Source organism: Amblyraja radiata, chromosome 22, assembly GCF_010909765.2.
Source record: "Amblyraja radiata isolate CabotCenter1 chromosome 22, sAmbRad1.1.pri, whole genome shotgun sequence".
Classification (NCBI taxonomy): Eukaryota; Metazoa; Chordata; class Chondrichthyes; order Rajiformes; family Rajidae; genus Amblyraja; species Amblyraja radiata.
In genome coordinates this window covers 6,099,664-6,119,538 of record NC_045977.1, presented here as the reverse complement: position 1 = coordinate 6,119,538, position 19,875 = coordinate 6,099,664, and the positions used below count along the sequence as shown (strand labels likewise).

Below are 19,875 nucleotides of genomic sequence, written 5' to 3'. Positions count from 1 at the left end.
TTAATTTTGCAATCTCACTAAAGATAATCCCCCTTTCCCTCTCCCCTCCCCCATCTCTCTCCCCCATCCCTTCCCCTCTCTCTCTCTCCCCCTCCCCCCTCTCACATCCCCCCCTCTTTCTTGCGGGGGGGGGGCAAAGATGAAGGTGGCGCGGGCCCAGCGGGTGGGGGGGATGAAGGTGGCGTGAGCCCAGCGGGGGTGGCGGGGGCACAGCGGGGGTCAGTGAAGGTGGTGTGGGCCCAGCGGGGGTGGCGTGGGCCCAACAGGGGTCAGTGAGGGTGGTGTGGACCTAGCGAGGGACAGCGGAGGTGGCGTGGGCCCAGCGGGGGTGGCGGGGGCCCAGCAGGGGTGGCGTGGGCCCAGCGGGGATCAGCGAGGGTGGCGTGGACCCAGCGGGGGTGGCATGGACCCAGCAGGGGTCAGCGAGGGTGGCGTGGACCCAGCGGAGGTCAGCGGGGGTGACGTGGGCCCAGCGGGGGGGGGGGGGCATGAGCCCAGCGGGGGTGGCGCGGGTGGCATGGGCCCAGTGAGGGTGGCATGCGCCCAGCGGAGGTGGCATGCGCCCAACAGGGGTGGCGTGGGCCCAGCGGGGGTGGTGTGGGGGGAAGATGGCTTGGGCCCCGGCGGCGGGGGGGGGTGAGGGGAGTCTGGTGTTGGGGTTACAGCCGTTGGGTTCAGATTCAGCCACTTGCCCGGCGACGGGAGAACAGAGAACTGGCCGTTTCCAAAGTGGAAACGTTGAATTTTTTTTTCCAATTTTTTTTTTGTGATTTTTTCTTGGGGGGGGGGGGGGGGGGGGGGGGGGGGGGTGCGGTCGCACCCAATGCACCCCCCCTTCGGACGGCCATGGACTCGTCTTGTACACGCTAGAATTCAGAAGATTGAGGGGGGATCTTATAGAAATTTACAAAATTCTTAAGGGGTTGGACAGGCTAGATGCAAGATTATTCCCGTTGTTGGGGAAGTCCAGAACTAGGGGTCACAGTTTAAGGATAAGAGGGAAGTCTTTTAGGACCAAGATGAGAAAATCATTATTTACACAGAGAGTGGTGAATCTGTGGAATTCTCTGCCACAGAAGGTACTTGAGGCCAGTTCATTGGCTATATTTAAGAGGGAGTTAGATGTGGCTCTTGTGGCTAAAGGAATCAGGGGGTATGGAGAGAAGGCAGGGATGGGATACTGAGTTGGATGATCAGCCATGATCATATCGAATGGCGGTGTAGGCTCGAATGGCCGAATGGCCTACTCCTGCACCTATTTTCTATGTTTCTATCTATCAAAGTTGGGAGGTCATGTTGCAGTTATATAAGACATTGGTGAGGCCACATTTAAAGCATTGTGTTCAGTTTTGGGCACCATGTCATAGGAAAGATGTTGTCAAGCTGTAAAGGGTGCAGAGATGATTTATCTTGGCAGGATTCGAGGGTGTGAGCTACAGGGAGAGGTTGAATAGGCCAGTACTCTATTCCTTGGAGTGCAGGAGGATGAGGGGTGATCTTACAGAGGTGTATAAAATCATGAGAGGAATAGATCGAGTTATTACACACAGCCTGGAGTAGAGAAACTAGTAAAGGACATAGGTTTAAAGTAAAGGGGGAAAGATTTAAAAGGAACCTGATAGGTAGATTTTTTACACAAAGGCTGGTGGGTGTATAACGAGCAGCTGGAGGAGGTTGTTGTGGCAGTGTCTATCGCAATGTTTAAGGAACATTTAGAAAGATACATAGATAGGACAGGGTTGGAGTGAAAACGCAGGCAGGTGGGTCGAGTGTAGCGGGAATGTGTTGGTCGGTGTGAGCAAGTTGGGCCGAAGGGGCTGTTTCCGTGCTCTATGACTTCTGCTACAACCAGGATAAGGATCAACTCTTCGGGTCAAACGGCTTACTGCAAGGTTGCAGTGAATAATGTGATTTGCAGACGCTGCTGAAATGTGACTATTACCACCTTTGAGGGGTGTATAGAAACTTGTTCTTTGTCTGGAAACTCTGACATTAGAAGTGATGATTTAAGTAATTGGTCAACAAATGGAAATAAAAACTTCAAATATAGTGATTAGTTGGTAGAAACAGCTAGGAAGATCTCTAGCCTGAAAATAAATTTACTAATTGCAATGTTAAAAAAATGCTCTGCAAGCTACAGTTTATTTTGTTCATTCTTGTCAAGGGGTTACTATTTATAACTTAAACAAAATACTTTCGGATCCATTAGTTTATATTGGATATTATGATTTGGTTCCCAGTTATGTTTAAGAAGCAAGTGTTTGTATTGTAGAGAACTATTATTTAGGCCACACTTTTCTGCATTCCATGTAAGGTTAGCTTCAGTATGTCTGGCGGTGCCATGTGTAGCTGTTACTGGTGCTCCCTCATAGCATAAACAAGTATTCAAACTCAAAGATTTCCCTGCACTCAAAACTGTCACCAATGACTAATTCCTTGTATGTAGCAGCCTCTAAGCTTCCTACAAAGAAATTAATCTTCAGTACTAACGACATAAAATGGATTAAGAGCATTGTGCGGAATCAAAAGTTGCCATGGCAATAGCAAATGACAGTCTCTTGATTTTATTTTGACAGCCCCCAAGTAGTTATACGTTCGCATAAGCAAAGTAGCTCATCTTTCCACAGTGGATCCAAACTATTCTTGGTGAACAATGTGGTCTACATATTCCCCTGTGTTTGACAATAAATTATAGCCTGACTTTGGAAGCCAACAAGGCTGTGTAAGAAATGGAAACAATGACTTAAGAACAGAAGCTATTTCTTAAGTAATTCTTAAGTAATTCAAAGGGTTAGCGGAATCAAGGGATATGGGCACAATGAATGGCAATGAATGGCAGTGCAGGCTCGAAGGGCCGAATGGCCTCCTGCTGCACCTATTTCTATATTTCTATTAGATCCTCCAGGCCTGTCCCACTGTTCAATGAAGTCATGGTTGATCTTTTTCTTAACACTACATTCTTGTACTTACTACCAAAGTCTCTTTATTTACTAACAGTCAGTCCCTTGATCTTTGTTTTGAATTCACACAGTAAATGAGCCTCTACAAACTTCATGGCTGGAGAATTCCAAAGATATACCACTTTCTGGATGAAGAAATCTTTCATTTCAGTCGAGAATGTAGAGAAGGGGAGAGAGACACTTTTAAGAAGTTTAATAAAGTTTAGCGGGCATTTTACCTACCGGTAGGTTTTCCTTGGTCCTGAAAACTCATATGATCCAATCAAAATGCCCGGTCAGCGAAGGAGATTGCGTACGGCTGCCCTCGACTGCCTGTAACTAAATAACGACCCCACTCCACTGCACTACGAGTTAAAAAGAACCGTGCCGACCAAATTTTATTTGCAGAAAAATTTTCAACATGCTGAAAAATGTTTCTGTGACCTAGATGAGGCCATGAGTATTCGGGAACTTCCCTCGAGCATGAAGAAGAGTTCCAGTGACCTCATAGGACCTCCTAGGACCACCATGCTGCGAGTTTGAAGGTCGAAGACGCTCTTCTAAACTTGCAGATTAATTCGCCCCTTTAAAAGTTACTATTGTATCTGCTTCCACAATTTAGTAGCATGATAGTCATCTATCAGTTTCTGTGTAAAGATAACTCGCCCCATACATCTTTAAACTTTCCCCTGTCACTTTAGAGCTATGGCCTCTAGAATTTGACATTTCTATCCTGGGAAAAAGATTCTGACTGCCTTCTCTATGTCACTTACAATTTTATATCGCATCATCTGTCTGCCTCCACAACTCCAGAGAAATCAATCTAACTTTGTCCAAACCCCCCTTGTAGCTAAAATGATGAGAGAATTATCTTGAAGTTTGCTGATGACAAAAGGTTGGGTGAGAGAGTGAACTGTGAGAGGGGTGCAGAGTGGTTGAGGGATTGGGGAAAATGCCCAACAGATGCTGTAAATGTGGATAAACATGAGGTTTGATGCCAATAATGAGAAGGCAGATGTATGGCAATAATTAAAAAAATTGAAGGTGTAATGACTAGGCATGAACCACAAATGCTGGAGTCTCCAGTCTGAAGAAGGGTCTCGACCTGAAACATCACCTATTCCTTTTCTCCAGTGATGCTATCTGACCCGCTGAGTTATTCCAGCTTTTTGTGTCTATCTAAGGTGTAATGAGTCCTGGGTGTTCTTGTGCACCAGTCAATGAAGGTAAGCCTGCAGATGCAGTGGGCAATTTAGAAGGAAAGTTGTATGCTACCCTTCATAATGAGTGGACAGCCATTTCTAGCTACAATGGCACCAGGCCTTGAGATCATACATAGAGAATAACCTACAGTTTTAGCCTCTTTATCCAAGGGAAGATGTTCTTGCTCTGGAGAAACTGCAGTTAAAGTTCACCACTCTGATTGCTGGGATATATCAAGATAAATGAAGTCTATTAGGCTGGAATTCAGAAGAATGGGAGAGATCACAACAAAATTCCAACAGGACTGGACAGATTAGATGCAGGAGGGACTCGGTGACCAGAGGTTACGGTGCAAGGATAAATATGTAAGATATTTAAGATTAAAGAGGAGAAATTTCTTCTCCCAAAGAGTGATGAACCTCTAAAATGTTGTTAGAAAACCAATTGAATCCAAATAATTAAATATACTCAAGGCGTTAGATATTGTTCTGAGAACAAAATGGATGAGTGGATGTGTGGGGGAAACAGAAACAGATTTGGTATTGACATTGGTTTATTGCTGTTACATTAATCCAGATTCAGTGAAATGTTTTAGTCTGTGTGCCAACCAATTAAACCAGACAATCATACAATCATCGGTCATACTGAACAATCAAGGCACACACAGTTTCAACGGGTGGTGCAAAGAGAAAAATACCAGCGTGCTGTATGTAGTTTACACCATTTGTGGCGTTGCAGTTCCAGAGAAAAGTCCAATGTCTGCAATGAGGATGGTTGCAAGATGGGGACTACAGCCTAGTTTATGTGAGGTCTGTTCAACAGTCTGTTAACAAAGAGGAAGAAGCTGTTGCTGAGTCTGGCAGTACGTACTCAACGTGGCTGCTCGGTCAAGAAGGGGGGTCACATGGTGGGACAGGTTCCCTGAGCCTATTCCTGCTTTTACTTTTCTGTTCCTCTGTTTCTACTTGACTGATGATCACCCAAATGTCCAAATATACCACATCTGCTGGTTTTATAAGTTCTAGGAGGAGAATGAGGCCATTCAGCCCATCAAGTTTACTCTCCAATTAAATGGGATCAATGGCTGATCGGTCTTTCCCTCTCCTGCCCTTTCTCCTGCCCTGACGGACTAATGAAGAATCTGTCAATCTCCGCCTTAGAAATATCAATTGACTTGGTCTTCACAGCCGTCTGTGCCAATGAATTCCACAGATACACCACCCACTGACTAATGAAATCCCCCCTTATCTCCTTTCTAAGTGTCCTTTTATTCTAAGGCTATGATCTTTGGTCTTAGACTCTCCCACTTGTGGAAATATCCTCTCCACATTTATTCTATTCAGCTCTTTCACTATTCGGTTACTTTACAATGAGATCTCCCCTCATCTTTCTAAACTCCAGCGAGTACAGGCCCAGTGCCATCAAATGCTAATCATATATAACCCCAAACATTCCTGGGATCATTCTCATAAACCTCCTCTGGACCCTCACCAGCACCAATACATCCTTCCTCATATAGTGGAGCCAAAACTGCTCAAAAAACAGTTTCCCCTTATTTTGTCTGCAACTTACAATCTAAAAGAGTTAATAGATTTATCAAACATAACCTTAGCCCATGTTGAATTTGCCAAATCCTGCTATTATTTCCAAAGTGCCCGGTTGCCACTTAATAATAGATTCCAGCCTTCTCCCAACTGTGTCAGCTGGAGTCTGCGATCCCCGTTTCCTCTCTCTCTCTCTGTTAAATTGTAAGATTACATTTGTTCCCTTCCATTCTGTGGGACGTGTTCTGGATTTCCATAACATTTTGGAAGATGACATCTTGTGCAGCACTATCTCCATCGGTAGCTCTTTCAAAATGTAAGAATGCAAGTCACCACTCCTATTAACTACTCCAATGTTGATATTTCACCTATGATTTTTCAGTCCCAATTTCCACTATTTCATGAACGTTTTTTAAGTGATGTAACGATAAGTATATGGTTCATTTCTTTACCCTCCCTATTCCCAATTTCATTTCTCCTGTTTCAACCTGTAATGGACCTGTCCCACTTAGGCGACTCTTTAAGCACCTGCCAGGGACTAATTTTAATGGAATTCACCTACGACAACACCTACGTTAAACTACGACAGCAAAAATTGTCGCCACTTTTGCCGAAAACTTTTCACCATGTTGAAAATTTTGCGGCAGTGGCCTGTAGTAGTGCAAAAAATGTGCCTAAGTGGGACAGGCCCATAAATTTTCCACATTATCCTTTTTGGGTTGGATTGGGTTGTTTGGGTTGATTACCAAAAATCTGTAGCCTCCTTTTGCTCTGGTATTTTATTTAATTCACATGTTTAATTGATAATGTTTTATTATTAATGTCAATGTTTTATGTGTCTTCCCTAACTGTCACTGTATTTCATGTTGTCACTTGCGGGCGGAGCACCAAGGCAAACTCGTTCATTCATTCATTCATTCATTCATTCATTCATTCATTCATTCATTCATTCATTCATTCATTCATTCATTCATTCATTCATTCATTCAATCATTCATTCATTCATTCATTCATTCATTCATTCATTCATTCATTCATTCATTCATTCATTCATTCATTCATTCATTCATTCGTTCATTCTTTGCTACCCTTTTCCATTTCATATCATTTCGGAAGCTTTTACAAAATGTCTTTATGTTTATTATCGGTTTACTCTCCTATTTGCTTTTCTTTATTGGCCTGTGGTGACTGAGTCTGGATTTAATGTGACATGTCTTTAAGGTGTGCTTGTGAATTGTAGCGAACTGCCGTCAGGTTTGAAATGAGAGATATCCTACAAAGTTGTCATCTCCACTTGTTTTCATCATCTGGAAATATATTTGGCAAATATGTAATGACTTTTGCGGGGCACAGGAACACAGCCAATAATCGATCCACCATCGTCTTATTCCTCGGCATTGAATGATTGTTTGCAGACCTTAAGTAATTTATGTGGGGAAGAGGAAATGTCAACAGTCTGCATCTGGTCAAAGTTCCCTGAATACAGGTGGTGAGATGCATCCAGGCAGCGACTAAACAAAACACATAGTTACTTCGTCGATTTCAGTCTCGGATCTCAGTCTCAACCTCTCCACCGACATATTTCATCCAACGATCCAAGACTATGGGCCGTTGAGAGGTGCCTGCAAGTCAGACCGGGGAAGCGCTTTTTTAAACCTTTCGCTGGTGGGGCAACTGCAAAATCACGATTTCCTGGTGCAGGATTCACAAAGGTTGTTCCTCGCTTGCGATCTTCAGTGTGTGTGTGCAATGCGGACATGTAGCTGAGAAATGCTCAATAACAACGGCTGTGAGTGACACACATTCTCGCAGATGATGCTGCTGCGACATTTTTATTCAAGTGCACTCTGTGGACAGTGGTAAACACCTATCAACAATTACATGTGACACGCTGTGCTAGCTGAGAAATGACCAGCTACCATGACTTTACGGATGCAATAAGCGGTTGCCACAAATGTACACGTAGAGCAACCTGCTTCTGAAACCCACTGATGCGCAGAACACATAGATTTCTTTACCCCTCTCCAGATTAAGACCATCCTGCCGGCCTTCTCCGAGCCCAGAGAATCAAACTTCAGCAGGAAAAATGTTCCGGATGTTGGGGGAGCCCAGAACTAGGGGTCACGCAATTTAAGAATGAGGGGTAGGCCATTTAGGACTGAGATGAGGAAAAACTTTTTCACCCAGAGAGTTGTGAATCTGTGGAATTCTCTGCCAATGAAGGCAGTGAAGGATAATTCAGTGGATGTTTTCAAGAGAGAGTTAGATGTAACTCTTATGGCTAAAGGAATCAAGGGATATGGGGAGAAAGCAGGAACGGGGTACTGATTTTGGACGATCAGCCATGATCATATTGAATGCCGGTGCTGGCTCGAAGGGCTGAATGACCTATTTTCTATGTTTCTAAACATTCACTCGCCCGTCAAGGTTCTCTTCCCGGCCCATAACTTAGCGTTCACTCGCTTCAGAAACTGCCCCCCCCCCCCCCCCTTAGTGTTACCGTTATTATCTCTCTCTCATCAACCACAACCGCTGTGCGGTCACATATGCGGTCGCGACAAAGGTGATCGAGGCTTGTTTACTTTGACATAGCCACCGGCTCCCTCCCCATTGCCTCGACACGCGTAGCTATTTCATCCACTCGTTCATATCCATTCATTCGTAGTCACATAATCTCCTGAAGCGCTTCCCATCCCACCCAACCCTTTCAGTTCCTTGTATACAATGACAACAACCAGCTCCGCACTAACACTTTGATCTCTCCGTAGTATTTAACTTGTCCAACATCGCATTCCCTTGCTACTGATTCCTCTGCCTGGGAACTCTGAAAGAGAACGAGTTTACAAACTCGGTGTCCAATTTGACTTCTTCAGACATCATATTTGCATCGTAATTAAGACCATTCTCTCTCACTCCATTGCACCATCCTATCTCCGTGGCATTTACTTAACCGTAAACTTGGTTGTTCGGATGTCCAGGATATGGGGAATCAAGAACTAGAAGGCATATGTTGAAAATATAGGTGCAAGAGTAGGCCCTTCGAGCCAGCACCGCCGTTCAATATGATCATGGTTGATCATCCAAATTCAGTACCCCGTTGCTGCTTTCTCCCCATATCCCTTGATTCCGTTAGCCCGAAGAACTAAATCTAATTCTCCATTGAAAACCAATTCTGCTCCTTTTACTTATGAACTGATCAACCTGAAGGGAAACGGTTCCACACAGAGGGTAGTGGGTATACTGAACGAACTTCGAGAGGAAGTAGTTGAATCAGCGACACAGTAAGCCCTTGTAATAACGGAGGGGATTGGGATTGTATATTTTATTGCTGATTGCCCACTATCACGAAAAGAACACAAAGTGCTGGAGTAACTCAGCAGGTCAGGCAGCATCTCTGGAGAATTTGGACACAAACACGTGTCCCTGATGACTACACCGGTGGGAATGATGTCCAAGTGCAGCTCCTTATAGGCACAGCAGGGAACTGGAGCTGTAGCTGGATGGCCTCAGAATCTTGGACTGTTGGGATCTCTTCTGGAGCTGAGGTGAACTGTACAAGATGGATGGGGGTCGCACCTGAACTGGAGGTGAACCAATATCTTCGTGGGTAGAACGAGAGTTCAGATAGGCAGAGAGCGAGGAAGGACTGTTCGATTGAATTGCATTTGATGTGAGAGGCTTGACGGGTAGGACAGATGAACTCAGGGCATGAATAGGTGCATATGACTGGATCCTGGTCGCCGTTACAGAAAATTGACGAAAGCATGGGCAGGACTGGCAGCTTAATGTTCCAGGGTACAGGTGCCATAGGAGAGATAGAGGTGCTGGAAAAGGGGAGGGGGTGTTGTTTCATTAAGGAGAATGTCACAGCAATGGTTCAATTAAGACATTAGTGAATGTGACTGAGGTGTCTGTGGGCGAGCCTTTTGGGCTCAGCGACCACACTTCTATTAGCTGTAAAATAGTGATGTTTAAAAAACAGGGCTGGTCCACCAATTAAAATTCTGAATTGGGGCAAGGCCAACTTTGCGGCAACTTAGAAACTTGTGAAAGTTGATTAGAGTGGGTTGTTTGTGGGCAAAATAATGTCTGGAAAGTGGAATGCTTGTAAAAGTGTGATGGCAAGGGTTCAACATGTTCCTGTTAGAGTGAAGAGCAAGGCAGGTGGGCACAAGGAAGCTCGGACGGTCAGGAAAAATGAGGGAAGGGACAGGTGGAGACCGCTGGGATCAAGTGTATCCCTGAACTAATTTCAGGAACAGAGGAGCATACTTGAGAAGGGAATGCGGACAGCAAATAGAGGACAGGAGTTAGCTCCAACAGGTAATATTACGGAAATTCCCAAATGTTCCTAAGTACATTAAGGGAAAGCGTGTAACCAGAGAGTGAATAGGGCCCCCAGACACCAAAGCGGTCATCTCTTTGTGGAACTGCAGGAGCTGAGCAAAGTACTCAATGAGTATTTCTCCTCTGTTTTACCAAGGAGAAAGACATGAAGACTGGGGAACTCGGGACAATTAATGGAGAAGTCTTGAGGACAGTCCGTATTACAGTCAAGGGGGTGCTCACAACACTACACAGCACTAACCCCAACAATTAACTTCCGTGGACAGTCCTTCGTTGCACTAGTACTTAGGGCTGTTTTGGATTCAGACTTAGCTGGAATTTCTTTCTTGAACCTTTGGGTGTCTTTGTCCTGGTTTCTCTGTTAACGCCTATCCCGAAAATGGAAAACAGTCGGAATGGGTTCCAATCTTTATTTGCCGTTCCATGAACCCATTGTAATTGTGTGAGAGGTGATATGAGTGATTGTAACACACAAGTGGCGCGCATGATGCATGCCATGGTGGGCTCCTCTACAGGCACCTCCTTTAGGGCTGGCTCTTCCCCGTTTCTCCCCCCAGCCAATGGAGCTGTGGCAAACAGAGAGGTGTTCTATTCTCATCGTTAGTCCAGGCAATGCAACTTTGCTGAATTGCTGCAAAGTCTTGTTTCATCGCATTGTGTTCGCCGGGCACGCAATCTAACGTCGATATCGGCAAAGTAAGTCCAGTATACCGCCACGCTGAGAAGTCGTTAACATCCAACTTCGCGCCCACTCTATCTCTTTCTCCCTATGTCTCTCTCTCTCCCTCTGTCTCTCTCTCTCTCTCCCTCCCTCTGTCTCTCTCTCTCTCTCTCTCGCCAACGGTTGTTGCCGGCAGATTGGTTCAGGCCGTAATAGCTTTCATTGTCGACCGTAAGTGTGGAACCAACACTTCTGACGACGTGGCCAGGTTCGCATTCAACTGTTCTTTAGATGCTTGTAAATAACCGGCAGATCTGTGATATATCTCAATATCTGATTTTTTTAGGACATTAGAGCGCCAAGGTGACAACTAAATTGTGCGTTTGCTAATACAATCTCGGCAAAAAAAGTCTTCAAATAACTCATCGTAGAGAGAGAAACACCCTGTTTCACGGGACTAGGTTTTAAGTAAATGGATATCGTTGTTTATCGATTTCAGAAAGTGATATATGCTTCAGCTGGCCTTTTTCTGCTGCGAATGTAAAGACTAAAATCGCGATTCAATTGTATAACATGTTTCTCTCTGTAAATTGCATAAAATTTGTGAGGCCGAACAAGTACAAGGATGAGCAGGCGAACAAATATGAACGTTACACTACATACCCAATTCGCCATAGATTGTCAGGGTAGTATGTTAAATTACACCAGATATCTATCCTGTCATCAATATCCTCATGTATTTTCACCTGACTGTGCCTTCTCTCTGTCGCTGCACCCCTTTCATACATACTGATTATTATTTAAACTCTAAGAACTGCAAACGCTGGTTTCTAAACAAAAAAACACGAATTGCTGGAGTAACTCGGCTGGTCAGGCAACATCTCTGTCTGAAGAAGGGTCTCGAGCCGAAACGTCACCTATTCCATCTCTCCAGAGATGCTGCCTGTCCCGCTGAGTTACTCCAGCATTTTGTGTCTAAATGTTATTTAAATATGCCAGTATGCCTGCCGCAGTGTTTCCTTGCGTGGTGTTTTACTGATTTTTTGTCTGTTGCTGTTATTGCATTTTGAACGCAGGGCAGAAAGATAGCAGGAAGCGAGCGAACTAACCAAAGGAGCAGGAGCTAAACGACCAATAAGGTGAGGGATTGATATAAATCACCGTCAAACACCACGGAAACAGCCCCTTCCGCCCACCAAGCCGACCATTACCCATTCATATCTATCTATACTCTACTAATCCCAATTATTTTTCCCACATTCTCCTCAACTCTCTCCAGTTTAATAGATTTAATAGACAATAGGTGCAGGAGGAGGCCATTCGGCCCTTCGAGCCAGCACCGCCATTCAATGTGATCATGGCTGATCATCCCCAATCCCCAATCAGTTCCATTGTGTCCAGTGAACAGAACTCATCCCGTTAGTATGCATCCATCTAAAGGCACCAAGTCCTTGAGAAATGGAAATAAAATGCCAGAGAGGCGCCCCATGACGTCAGTTCATAGATGCTAGATGGAAGCATTTATTAAAGTGGGAACGGATAGTTGCTCAGAGAATAATTAACAATCACTGAACCATGATGGAAGCTGGACCAATCTCATTATGTCAGTTGTGTAGGAGAGAACTGCAGATGCTGGTATAAACCGAAGATAGACACAAAAAGCTGGAGTAACTCAGCAGGTCAGCGCATCTCTGGAGAAAAGGAATAGGTGACATTTTGGGTCGAGTCTGAAGAAGGGTGTCAACCCGAAACATTACCTATTCCTTTTCTCCAGAGATGCTGTCTGACCCGCTGAGTTATTACTCCACCTTTTAGTGTCTATCTTCATTATGTCAGTTCACTGGATATGTGATGGGCTTCCCATTCACAAGGTTTGGTTGCTCACTTGTTATACTTGAGCATAGCATCTAAACTGACAGCACAGTGCAGTATCGAGGTACATTCATTACCCGTCTTGGACTACACCAGTGATAACCCTGCAAAAGTGATCGTAAAGTACTTGGGGCATCTCAAAATGGCAAAATGCATGTCTTTTTTTCCCAAACATCCCCAGACTTTGATAGATGTTGTACACATGTAATGATTTATTTTACCTTATCTCCTCCCTTTCCTATACTCAAGTTGAAATTCTCTGCTACATACTAGCATAGTTGAACCTGTAAATCTTAGACATGAATTAAGATATTTATGTTTTCACACAAATGTGCCATAGAAAGCATCCTATCTAGATGCATCACTGCTTGAATGTCATTGTTTCGTTGTCGGTACATATAACAATGGAACTGTCCTGACTCTCTTGGTTTAGCAACTTCTCTGTCCGAGCCCACAAGAAATCACAGAGTGTTGTAAATACAGCCTAGTCCATCATGGAAACCAGCCTCCCTCCCCATTGACTCCATCTACACTTTGATGCCTCTGGAAAGCAGCCAATATTATCAAGGACCATTTACACCCTGGTCATTCTCTCTTCCCCCCTCTCCCATTAAAGCAGAAAATACTAAAGCTGGAAAGCATGTAATACCAGATTTGAGACAAGACTTCCCTGCTGCTATCAGACTCTTGGATAGATTTCTTGTATGGAAATAATGTATTCTTGATCTTCCAATCTACCTCATTGTGCTTCTTGCACTTTTTTTGTTTTTATACATTTCCTCTGGAAAAGTACATTATATTCTACACTGTTTATTTTCTGTTTTGCACTACCTGTTGTACTTATGTTTGGTATGATACTGGATGGTATTCAAAACAAAGTGAGATGACAATAGCAAACCAATACCAATATTAATGGTGAACTGAGATGGGTTGGTGTTAAGGGGTGAACCCTTCAGTCACCTTGTCCAGATGCTTAGAGCAGATTCCATTGATATCTTGCATGGGAGGCAAGTATCTCAGGTGGTTTGTTAGTGATGGCTCACCCGTGGATCCCATGAATCATGTTTCAGAGATCAAAAATCAATACTTCCATTAAAATGCTGAGCTTGTACCCATGTATTATTTAAATTCAAATGTTGAACTTTAAAAATGAAATGTGTGAATTGTTGTCGTGAACTTATGTTATGTACATCAAGGCACATGTTATTTATTTTTCCCACAAGTTATTTTAACCTTTCAAGATGAACAAGAACTAAAATAAAAACAGGAAATGTTTGATATATACTGCAGGTCAGACAATATACTTAGCGAGAAAAATAGTTCATATTTCAGGTCCATGGAACTGGGAAAGGTAGAAAACAAGAATGATTTTAAGTTCTAGAGAGGTGGGAGCAGAGAAGAAAGGTAATTTATGTGATATGTGGGGAAAAAATAGTCATACTGCACTGAAACAAGCTCTTCAACCCAGATCTTCCATGTCGATCAAACTACTCCAACTGAGCTATTGCCATTTGCCTGTATTTCTCTCATACCCCTCCAAACCTGTCCTATTCTGTACCTGTCCAAGTGCCTTCTAAATATTGTTATTGTATATACCTCAACTACCTCCTCTGGCAGTTCATTCCATATACCCATATCCCTCTGTGAAAAATTTGTCCCTCAGGTGCCTATTAAAGTTTTCCCCTCTCATCTTAAACAAATGTCCTCAGGTTCTTGATTCCCTGACCCTGGAAATCAGTGCATTTCCCTATCAATTCCCTTCATGATTTTATACACCTTTATAAGATCACCCCCCTAGCCTCCTGCGATCCAAGGAATAAAGCCTTAGCTTGCCCAATTTCACCCTAGAGCTCAGGCCCTCGCGTCCTGAAGCATCCTTGTGAAAAAGGATAACAGATTAATGAATGAAAACAAGAAAAACCTACAAATGCTGAAAACCAGAAGTTTTGGAAACGCTGTTCCGGCCTGCTGTAGGTTCTGCATCTATAACAATCAATTAAAGTTTTCTCTCTCCATTGATGCTGTCTTGCTTCCTTCATGAATCTGTCCATCAGATAGCTTCATCAGCAGCTTGTCATCACAACAACCCTGGCATCACCATATCAGAGACATTGCCTTTGTCCCATACACCCCACTGCTGCTCTTCCTGAACTTGAAACAAACTTATTTCTCTTCTTTCCCATCTCTGAAGGAAGCTCGGTGACCTGAGATTCACTCTGTATCTCTCCCCACAGACGCTCCCTGACCTGTTGAGTGTTTGCACGATTTTCTGTTCTCCTGTCATGAATTGGCGGTGGTTGAGAATAGGAGGTGAAGGCTTCTGACTTGCAAGGAGATGCGTAAAGGGGAGAATAGGGGAGAGAGGATATGGATGCTGAAACTGTCAATGTGCAAGGTTGGTGGAAATCTGAAGTAAGAAAGAATGTTGAGGAGAGAGAGAATCTGCTGCATAACCTGTTGACACAAGGAACTGCCGATGCTGGAATCTTGCCTGGAACACAAGGTGCTGGAATAACTCATCGGCTCAGGCAGCATCTCTGGAGGACAGTCTGACAAAGAGTCCTGACTCGAAATGTCGCCGATCCATGTTCTCCAGAGAAGCTACTTAACCCTCGGACTTACTCTCGCACTTCATGTTTCTCTGCATATCCCGCTGGGCTTCTGGATCTGTTATGTAGATATAGCAAAAGATAGGCCAAATGGTCTCCCAAATGCCATTCATTTAGAATCATAGAGTCATGCATAGTGGAAACAGGTCCCTGGGCTCTACTTGCCCACACTGGCCAACATGTGTGAGGAAGGAACTGCAGATGCTGGTTTAAGCTGAAGATAACATGTCCTAGCTACACTAGTCCCACCTGCCCACATTTGGCTCATATCCTCCCAAACCTGTCCTATCCATGTACCTATGCTTTATCAACGTGGCGATTGTACCTACCTCAACTACTTCCTCTAGCAGCTCGTTCCATACACCCGCCATCCTTTGTGTGAAAAAGTCACCCCTCAGATTCGTATTAAATCTTTCCCCATTCACCCTAAACCTATGATCTCTGATTCTAGCTTCCCCCACTGTGGGCAAGAGACGCTGTGCTCCTCTCATCATTTCATACACCTCTATTCATATGGTTCCTCGTGAGAAGTCTCAGATTGTACCACACACCGATCTTTGCAGTGGTTCACCAGCAATTTCATTCAACTAACATATTTTTTACTTTTACAGATTACTCGGAAGATGCAACTTGTAGCCTTGGGCTCGAACGAGTTCGGCTCAGGTCAACTCTCCTTGCAGGCGAGTGCGAGGCCCTACCCGTTGGGGGGATCTCAGGCGCGGCGGGACACCCGAGCCGAGTTGGGCAGCGCGGCTGAACGCGAGGAGTTGACCCAGTGGATCTACTATCACAAACCCGTAACCGTGTTCGCCATCGGACTTCTCGTTTTACTGGCCGGAGTCATTCTCACCATCCTTCACTTCACTGGAGTGCTCGACGTCCCGTACGTCCTGGGGCCGGTGTGTCTCTCCATTGGGTTGATGTTCATGGTGACCGGACTGGTGTGGATCCCCATCGTTAAGGAGAAGATCAGACAGAACGGGTTCATAAGGAAACTGGACGCCAGGCGCACGTGATACATGTTTTGTCCGGTTTATCTGACACGCGTTTTTTAAACATCCCCCATCCAAGTCGTTGTACTGGTTTCAACGTCGTCTTGTTGTGTCTCATTGTCTGTAACTCGTTTTCACCTAGCACACAGCTAACAATGGCCCGTTTCCTTTACCGTCGTTACTTTTTTTTGCAAGGCTTTCATGAATTTGTTCTATATCTCTCCACCGCGCGTCTATATCTGCCGTTTCTCTTCCCACTGGCTCTCAGTTTGAAGAAGGGTCTCGACCCGAAACATCACATATTCCTTCCAACAGGAGATGCTGTCTGACCCGCGGAGTTACTCCAGCTTTCTGTGTCTGTCTTCGCTCTGTCGTGTTCTGTCTACAAACCATAACTGGCAGGTTATTGCATCCAGAACTCCTCTGGCAACGAGTGGGTAGTTCCCAATCTGTGATTGTCAGTGATCACCCCCCCCCCCCCCCCACTTTCATCCCCCACTCCACGGGCCATTAATACCTGACGTGACCCAACCTTCACACCGGGCCTTAATCTGGGCATTTATGCAGTGACTGTTGGCAAAATAAACTTCCAAAGACCACAATCTCTCTCTCTCTCCCACCACTAGTCTAGTTTAGTTTAGAGATACAGAGCAGAAACAGGCCCTTCGGCCCTCCGGGTTCGCGCCGACCAGCGATCCCCGCACATTAACACTATCCTACACTCACTAGGATCATTTTTTACATTTACACCAAGCCAATTAGCCTACAAACCTGTACGCCTTTGGAGCGTGAGAGGAAACCGAAGATCTCGGAGAAAACCCACGCAGGTCATGGGGAGAATGTCCAAACTCCATACAGACAGCACCCGTAGTCGGGATCGAACCCGGGTCTCTGGGGCTGCAAGGCTGTAAGGCAGCAACTCTACCGCTGCGCCACCGTACCCCCCCCACCCCTCCACGAATCCCGACCGCTCACACAATACAGCATTAACATTCAGGTAATGGACGACAAAGGGTGATGTAAAGTCATATAACTTTTTTGTCTGGGTTTACACTTTCTGAATGCTATGCAGCAAACCCTGTTTCCCAGGTTTTACTCATTTTGATCCGCTCCTTTACATTAGAACGTTAACTCTGTTCATTTTCTTCAGCTGCTGTCTGACCTGCTGGGTATTATGTTTTTATTACCATGTGGGTTTGGATCTATGAGGGTGGTTGAGATGTTTAGCGAGTGACTGTCCAACTCACAATCCCTCGCTTGGTGCTGATTGGAACTTGGAAGAAAGAGGCAGCTCTTAAACACGCGTCTCGTTGCCGCTCACGGACCTGCGATTCCCTCCTGGCACCGTGGTGCAGCGGTAGAGTTGCTGCCTTACAGCGCCAGACACCCGGGTTCGTTCCTGTATGTTCTCCCTGTGACCGCGTGGGGTTTCTTCCAGATGCTCCGGTTTCCTCCCACTCTCCAAAGACGCGCAGGGTTGCTTCGGTAAAATTGTAAATGGTCCCAAGAGTGTAGGGTACCGCTGGTCGGCGTGGACTCGGCGGGCCTGTTTCCACGCTCTACATCCAAAATCCAAAATCCCTAGTTCCACTGAAGTTCGGTCCCGGCTATTGCGGTAGCAGTCTCTCGTTCTTCACAGGACTTAATCTATAATGTAGGGAGGATATTGATTAGGGTACGAGAACAGTTTAAAGTGGAGATTGAGTCATGGCATTTGATCATACAGTACAGAAACATGCCCTTCGGCCCACCATGTCCATGCCAACCATCATGTTCTCATCTACACTAACACCCTTTCATCAACACTTCTCCCGTAGCCTTCGACACCATAGCGATTCCAGTACTCCTCCAGATTCTGAAACGTTGCTATAACACTTGCCTTTCCTACCACTCAGACAAAACATATCATAAGGCTGCAATATTTTGTGTGTGTTCTCTATCACTTTGCAGAGTACATGTTTTTCTCTTCCTCTCATACATCATGCAGTAGAACTTAATTTACAATAGTCCTTAATAAATATATCTTTTTTTATTTTAATTGATATAGTGAACGTTACATTCACAGTATGTTATCCAAAGTAAAGTAAAAATTAATCCTGTTGCAATAAAAATATATTTTAAGAATTGCTATTGATAGACTGGGGCTAACCCGAGATGTTTTAGAAAATGCATCAGTTTGCAAGATAACAACCTTCGCTCAGTCTGCCTGGACCTACATGATCTCCAGGTTGCCAAGCACGTGAATTCTCCTTCCCATTCCCACATCACCTTTCTGTCCTAGGCCTCCTCTACTGTCAGAGTGAGGTTAATCACAAACTGGAGGAACAGCATCTCATATTTTGTTTGGGCAACGCGCTATGAATATTGATTTCTCTAACTTCAAATAACCCCTGCACCCCCTCTCTCTCCATCCCTTCCCACCCAGGTCGCATCAGGTTACCATCTCACTGAACAAACAGCTAACTATGGCCTGGTTCCTTTATAATCGTTACTTTTTTGCATATCTTTCATTCATTGTTCTTTATCTCTCTACATCATCATCATCATCATCTATATCTCTTGTTTCCCTTTCCCCTGACTAGTCTGAAGAAGGGTCTTGACTCGAAAAGTCACCCATTCCTTCTCTCCAGAGATGCTGCCTGTCCCGCTGAGTTACTTCAGTTTTTAGTGTCAACCTACATTTTGATCTATGCAAATAACTAATGTACAGCACACTCAATGGAAAGTGACTAGAAGTGTTTAACCATTACAACACGACTCTTTTAGTATTGTGGGCCTGTAATCCTTTAATAAACATGAGAGTTGAAATGATATAATATTTGCTTGCAATAGTATTTTCAATCCTCTTGGGGAACATTTATACAATCCCATAAATTCCTAAAGCTTTGTGCCAAAAACACTTTTACAAAAATGTTATCTGGTATATAGCTCGTCTACATATAGTAAGAGGTGACACTTCACTGAAATAGACCATTATGGAAAACCCCATAACCTGAGTATAGAAGTCGGAATGTCATGTTGCAGTTGTACAAGACGTTGGTGAGGCCGCAATTAGAGAATTGTGTTCAGTCTCGGCACCATGTTATAGGAAAGATTTTGTCAAACTGGAAAGGGTACAGTTGTATGGAACAAGCTGCCAGAGGAGGTAGTTGAAACAGGAATGATCCCAACATTTAAGAAACAGACAGGTACATGGATAGGACCGATTTGGAGGGAAGTGGACCAAACGCAGGCACGTGGGACTAATGTAGCTGTAACATGTTGGTCAGTGTGGGCGAGTTGGGTCGAAGGGCCTGTTTCCACACTGTATCATTCTATGACTATGAGTCTATGACTACAAATAAGATGTCAGTTATTGGATGTTTTACCATTTTCCGCACAAAACACTGAATGTCAATGCCCTTCCAATACTTTAAAAAGTGTAGAGTACTTGAAGCCTTCACCCAGGGCTGCAGTAGTTTGAATGCCTGAGGCCTGTCGTTGCAGGTGAAATGCTATAAGGTTAGAACACCTGATTCTGACGCTGTCAGTTAGTGAGCTCATCCACTAAGTAGATTGTTTTCCACATCACACTTAGCATCATGGTAATATTGAAACAACATTGTTTTTGATAAAAGTGTTTTGCTAGCCCTTGCTGTCTCCTCCCCTTCCTTAATCCTCTAGCTGTCTACTCCCACCCTCCCATCCGCCCGCCCTCGGGCTCCCCCC

The 19,875-nt window shown here is 44.5% G+C and overlaps 1 long non-coding RNA gene across 1 annotated transcript; it reads right to left on the bottom strand.

The window, feature by feature from the left end:
• Positions 1 to 11,446: 11,446 nt before the first annotated feature.
• LOC116985466 lies at positions 11,447 to 16,349 on the bottom strand. The gene is made up of 3 exons (XR_004415270.1): positions 16,233 to 16,349; positions 13,233 to 13,236; positions 11,447 to 11,457 (listed from the first exon to the last, which is right to left on the bottom strand). It is a non-coding gene; the product is annotated as an uncharacterized LOC116985466 (long non-coding RNA).
• Between the last annotated feature and the right edge of the window lie 3,526 nt (positions 16,350 to 19,875).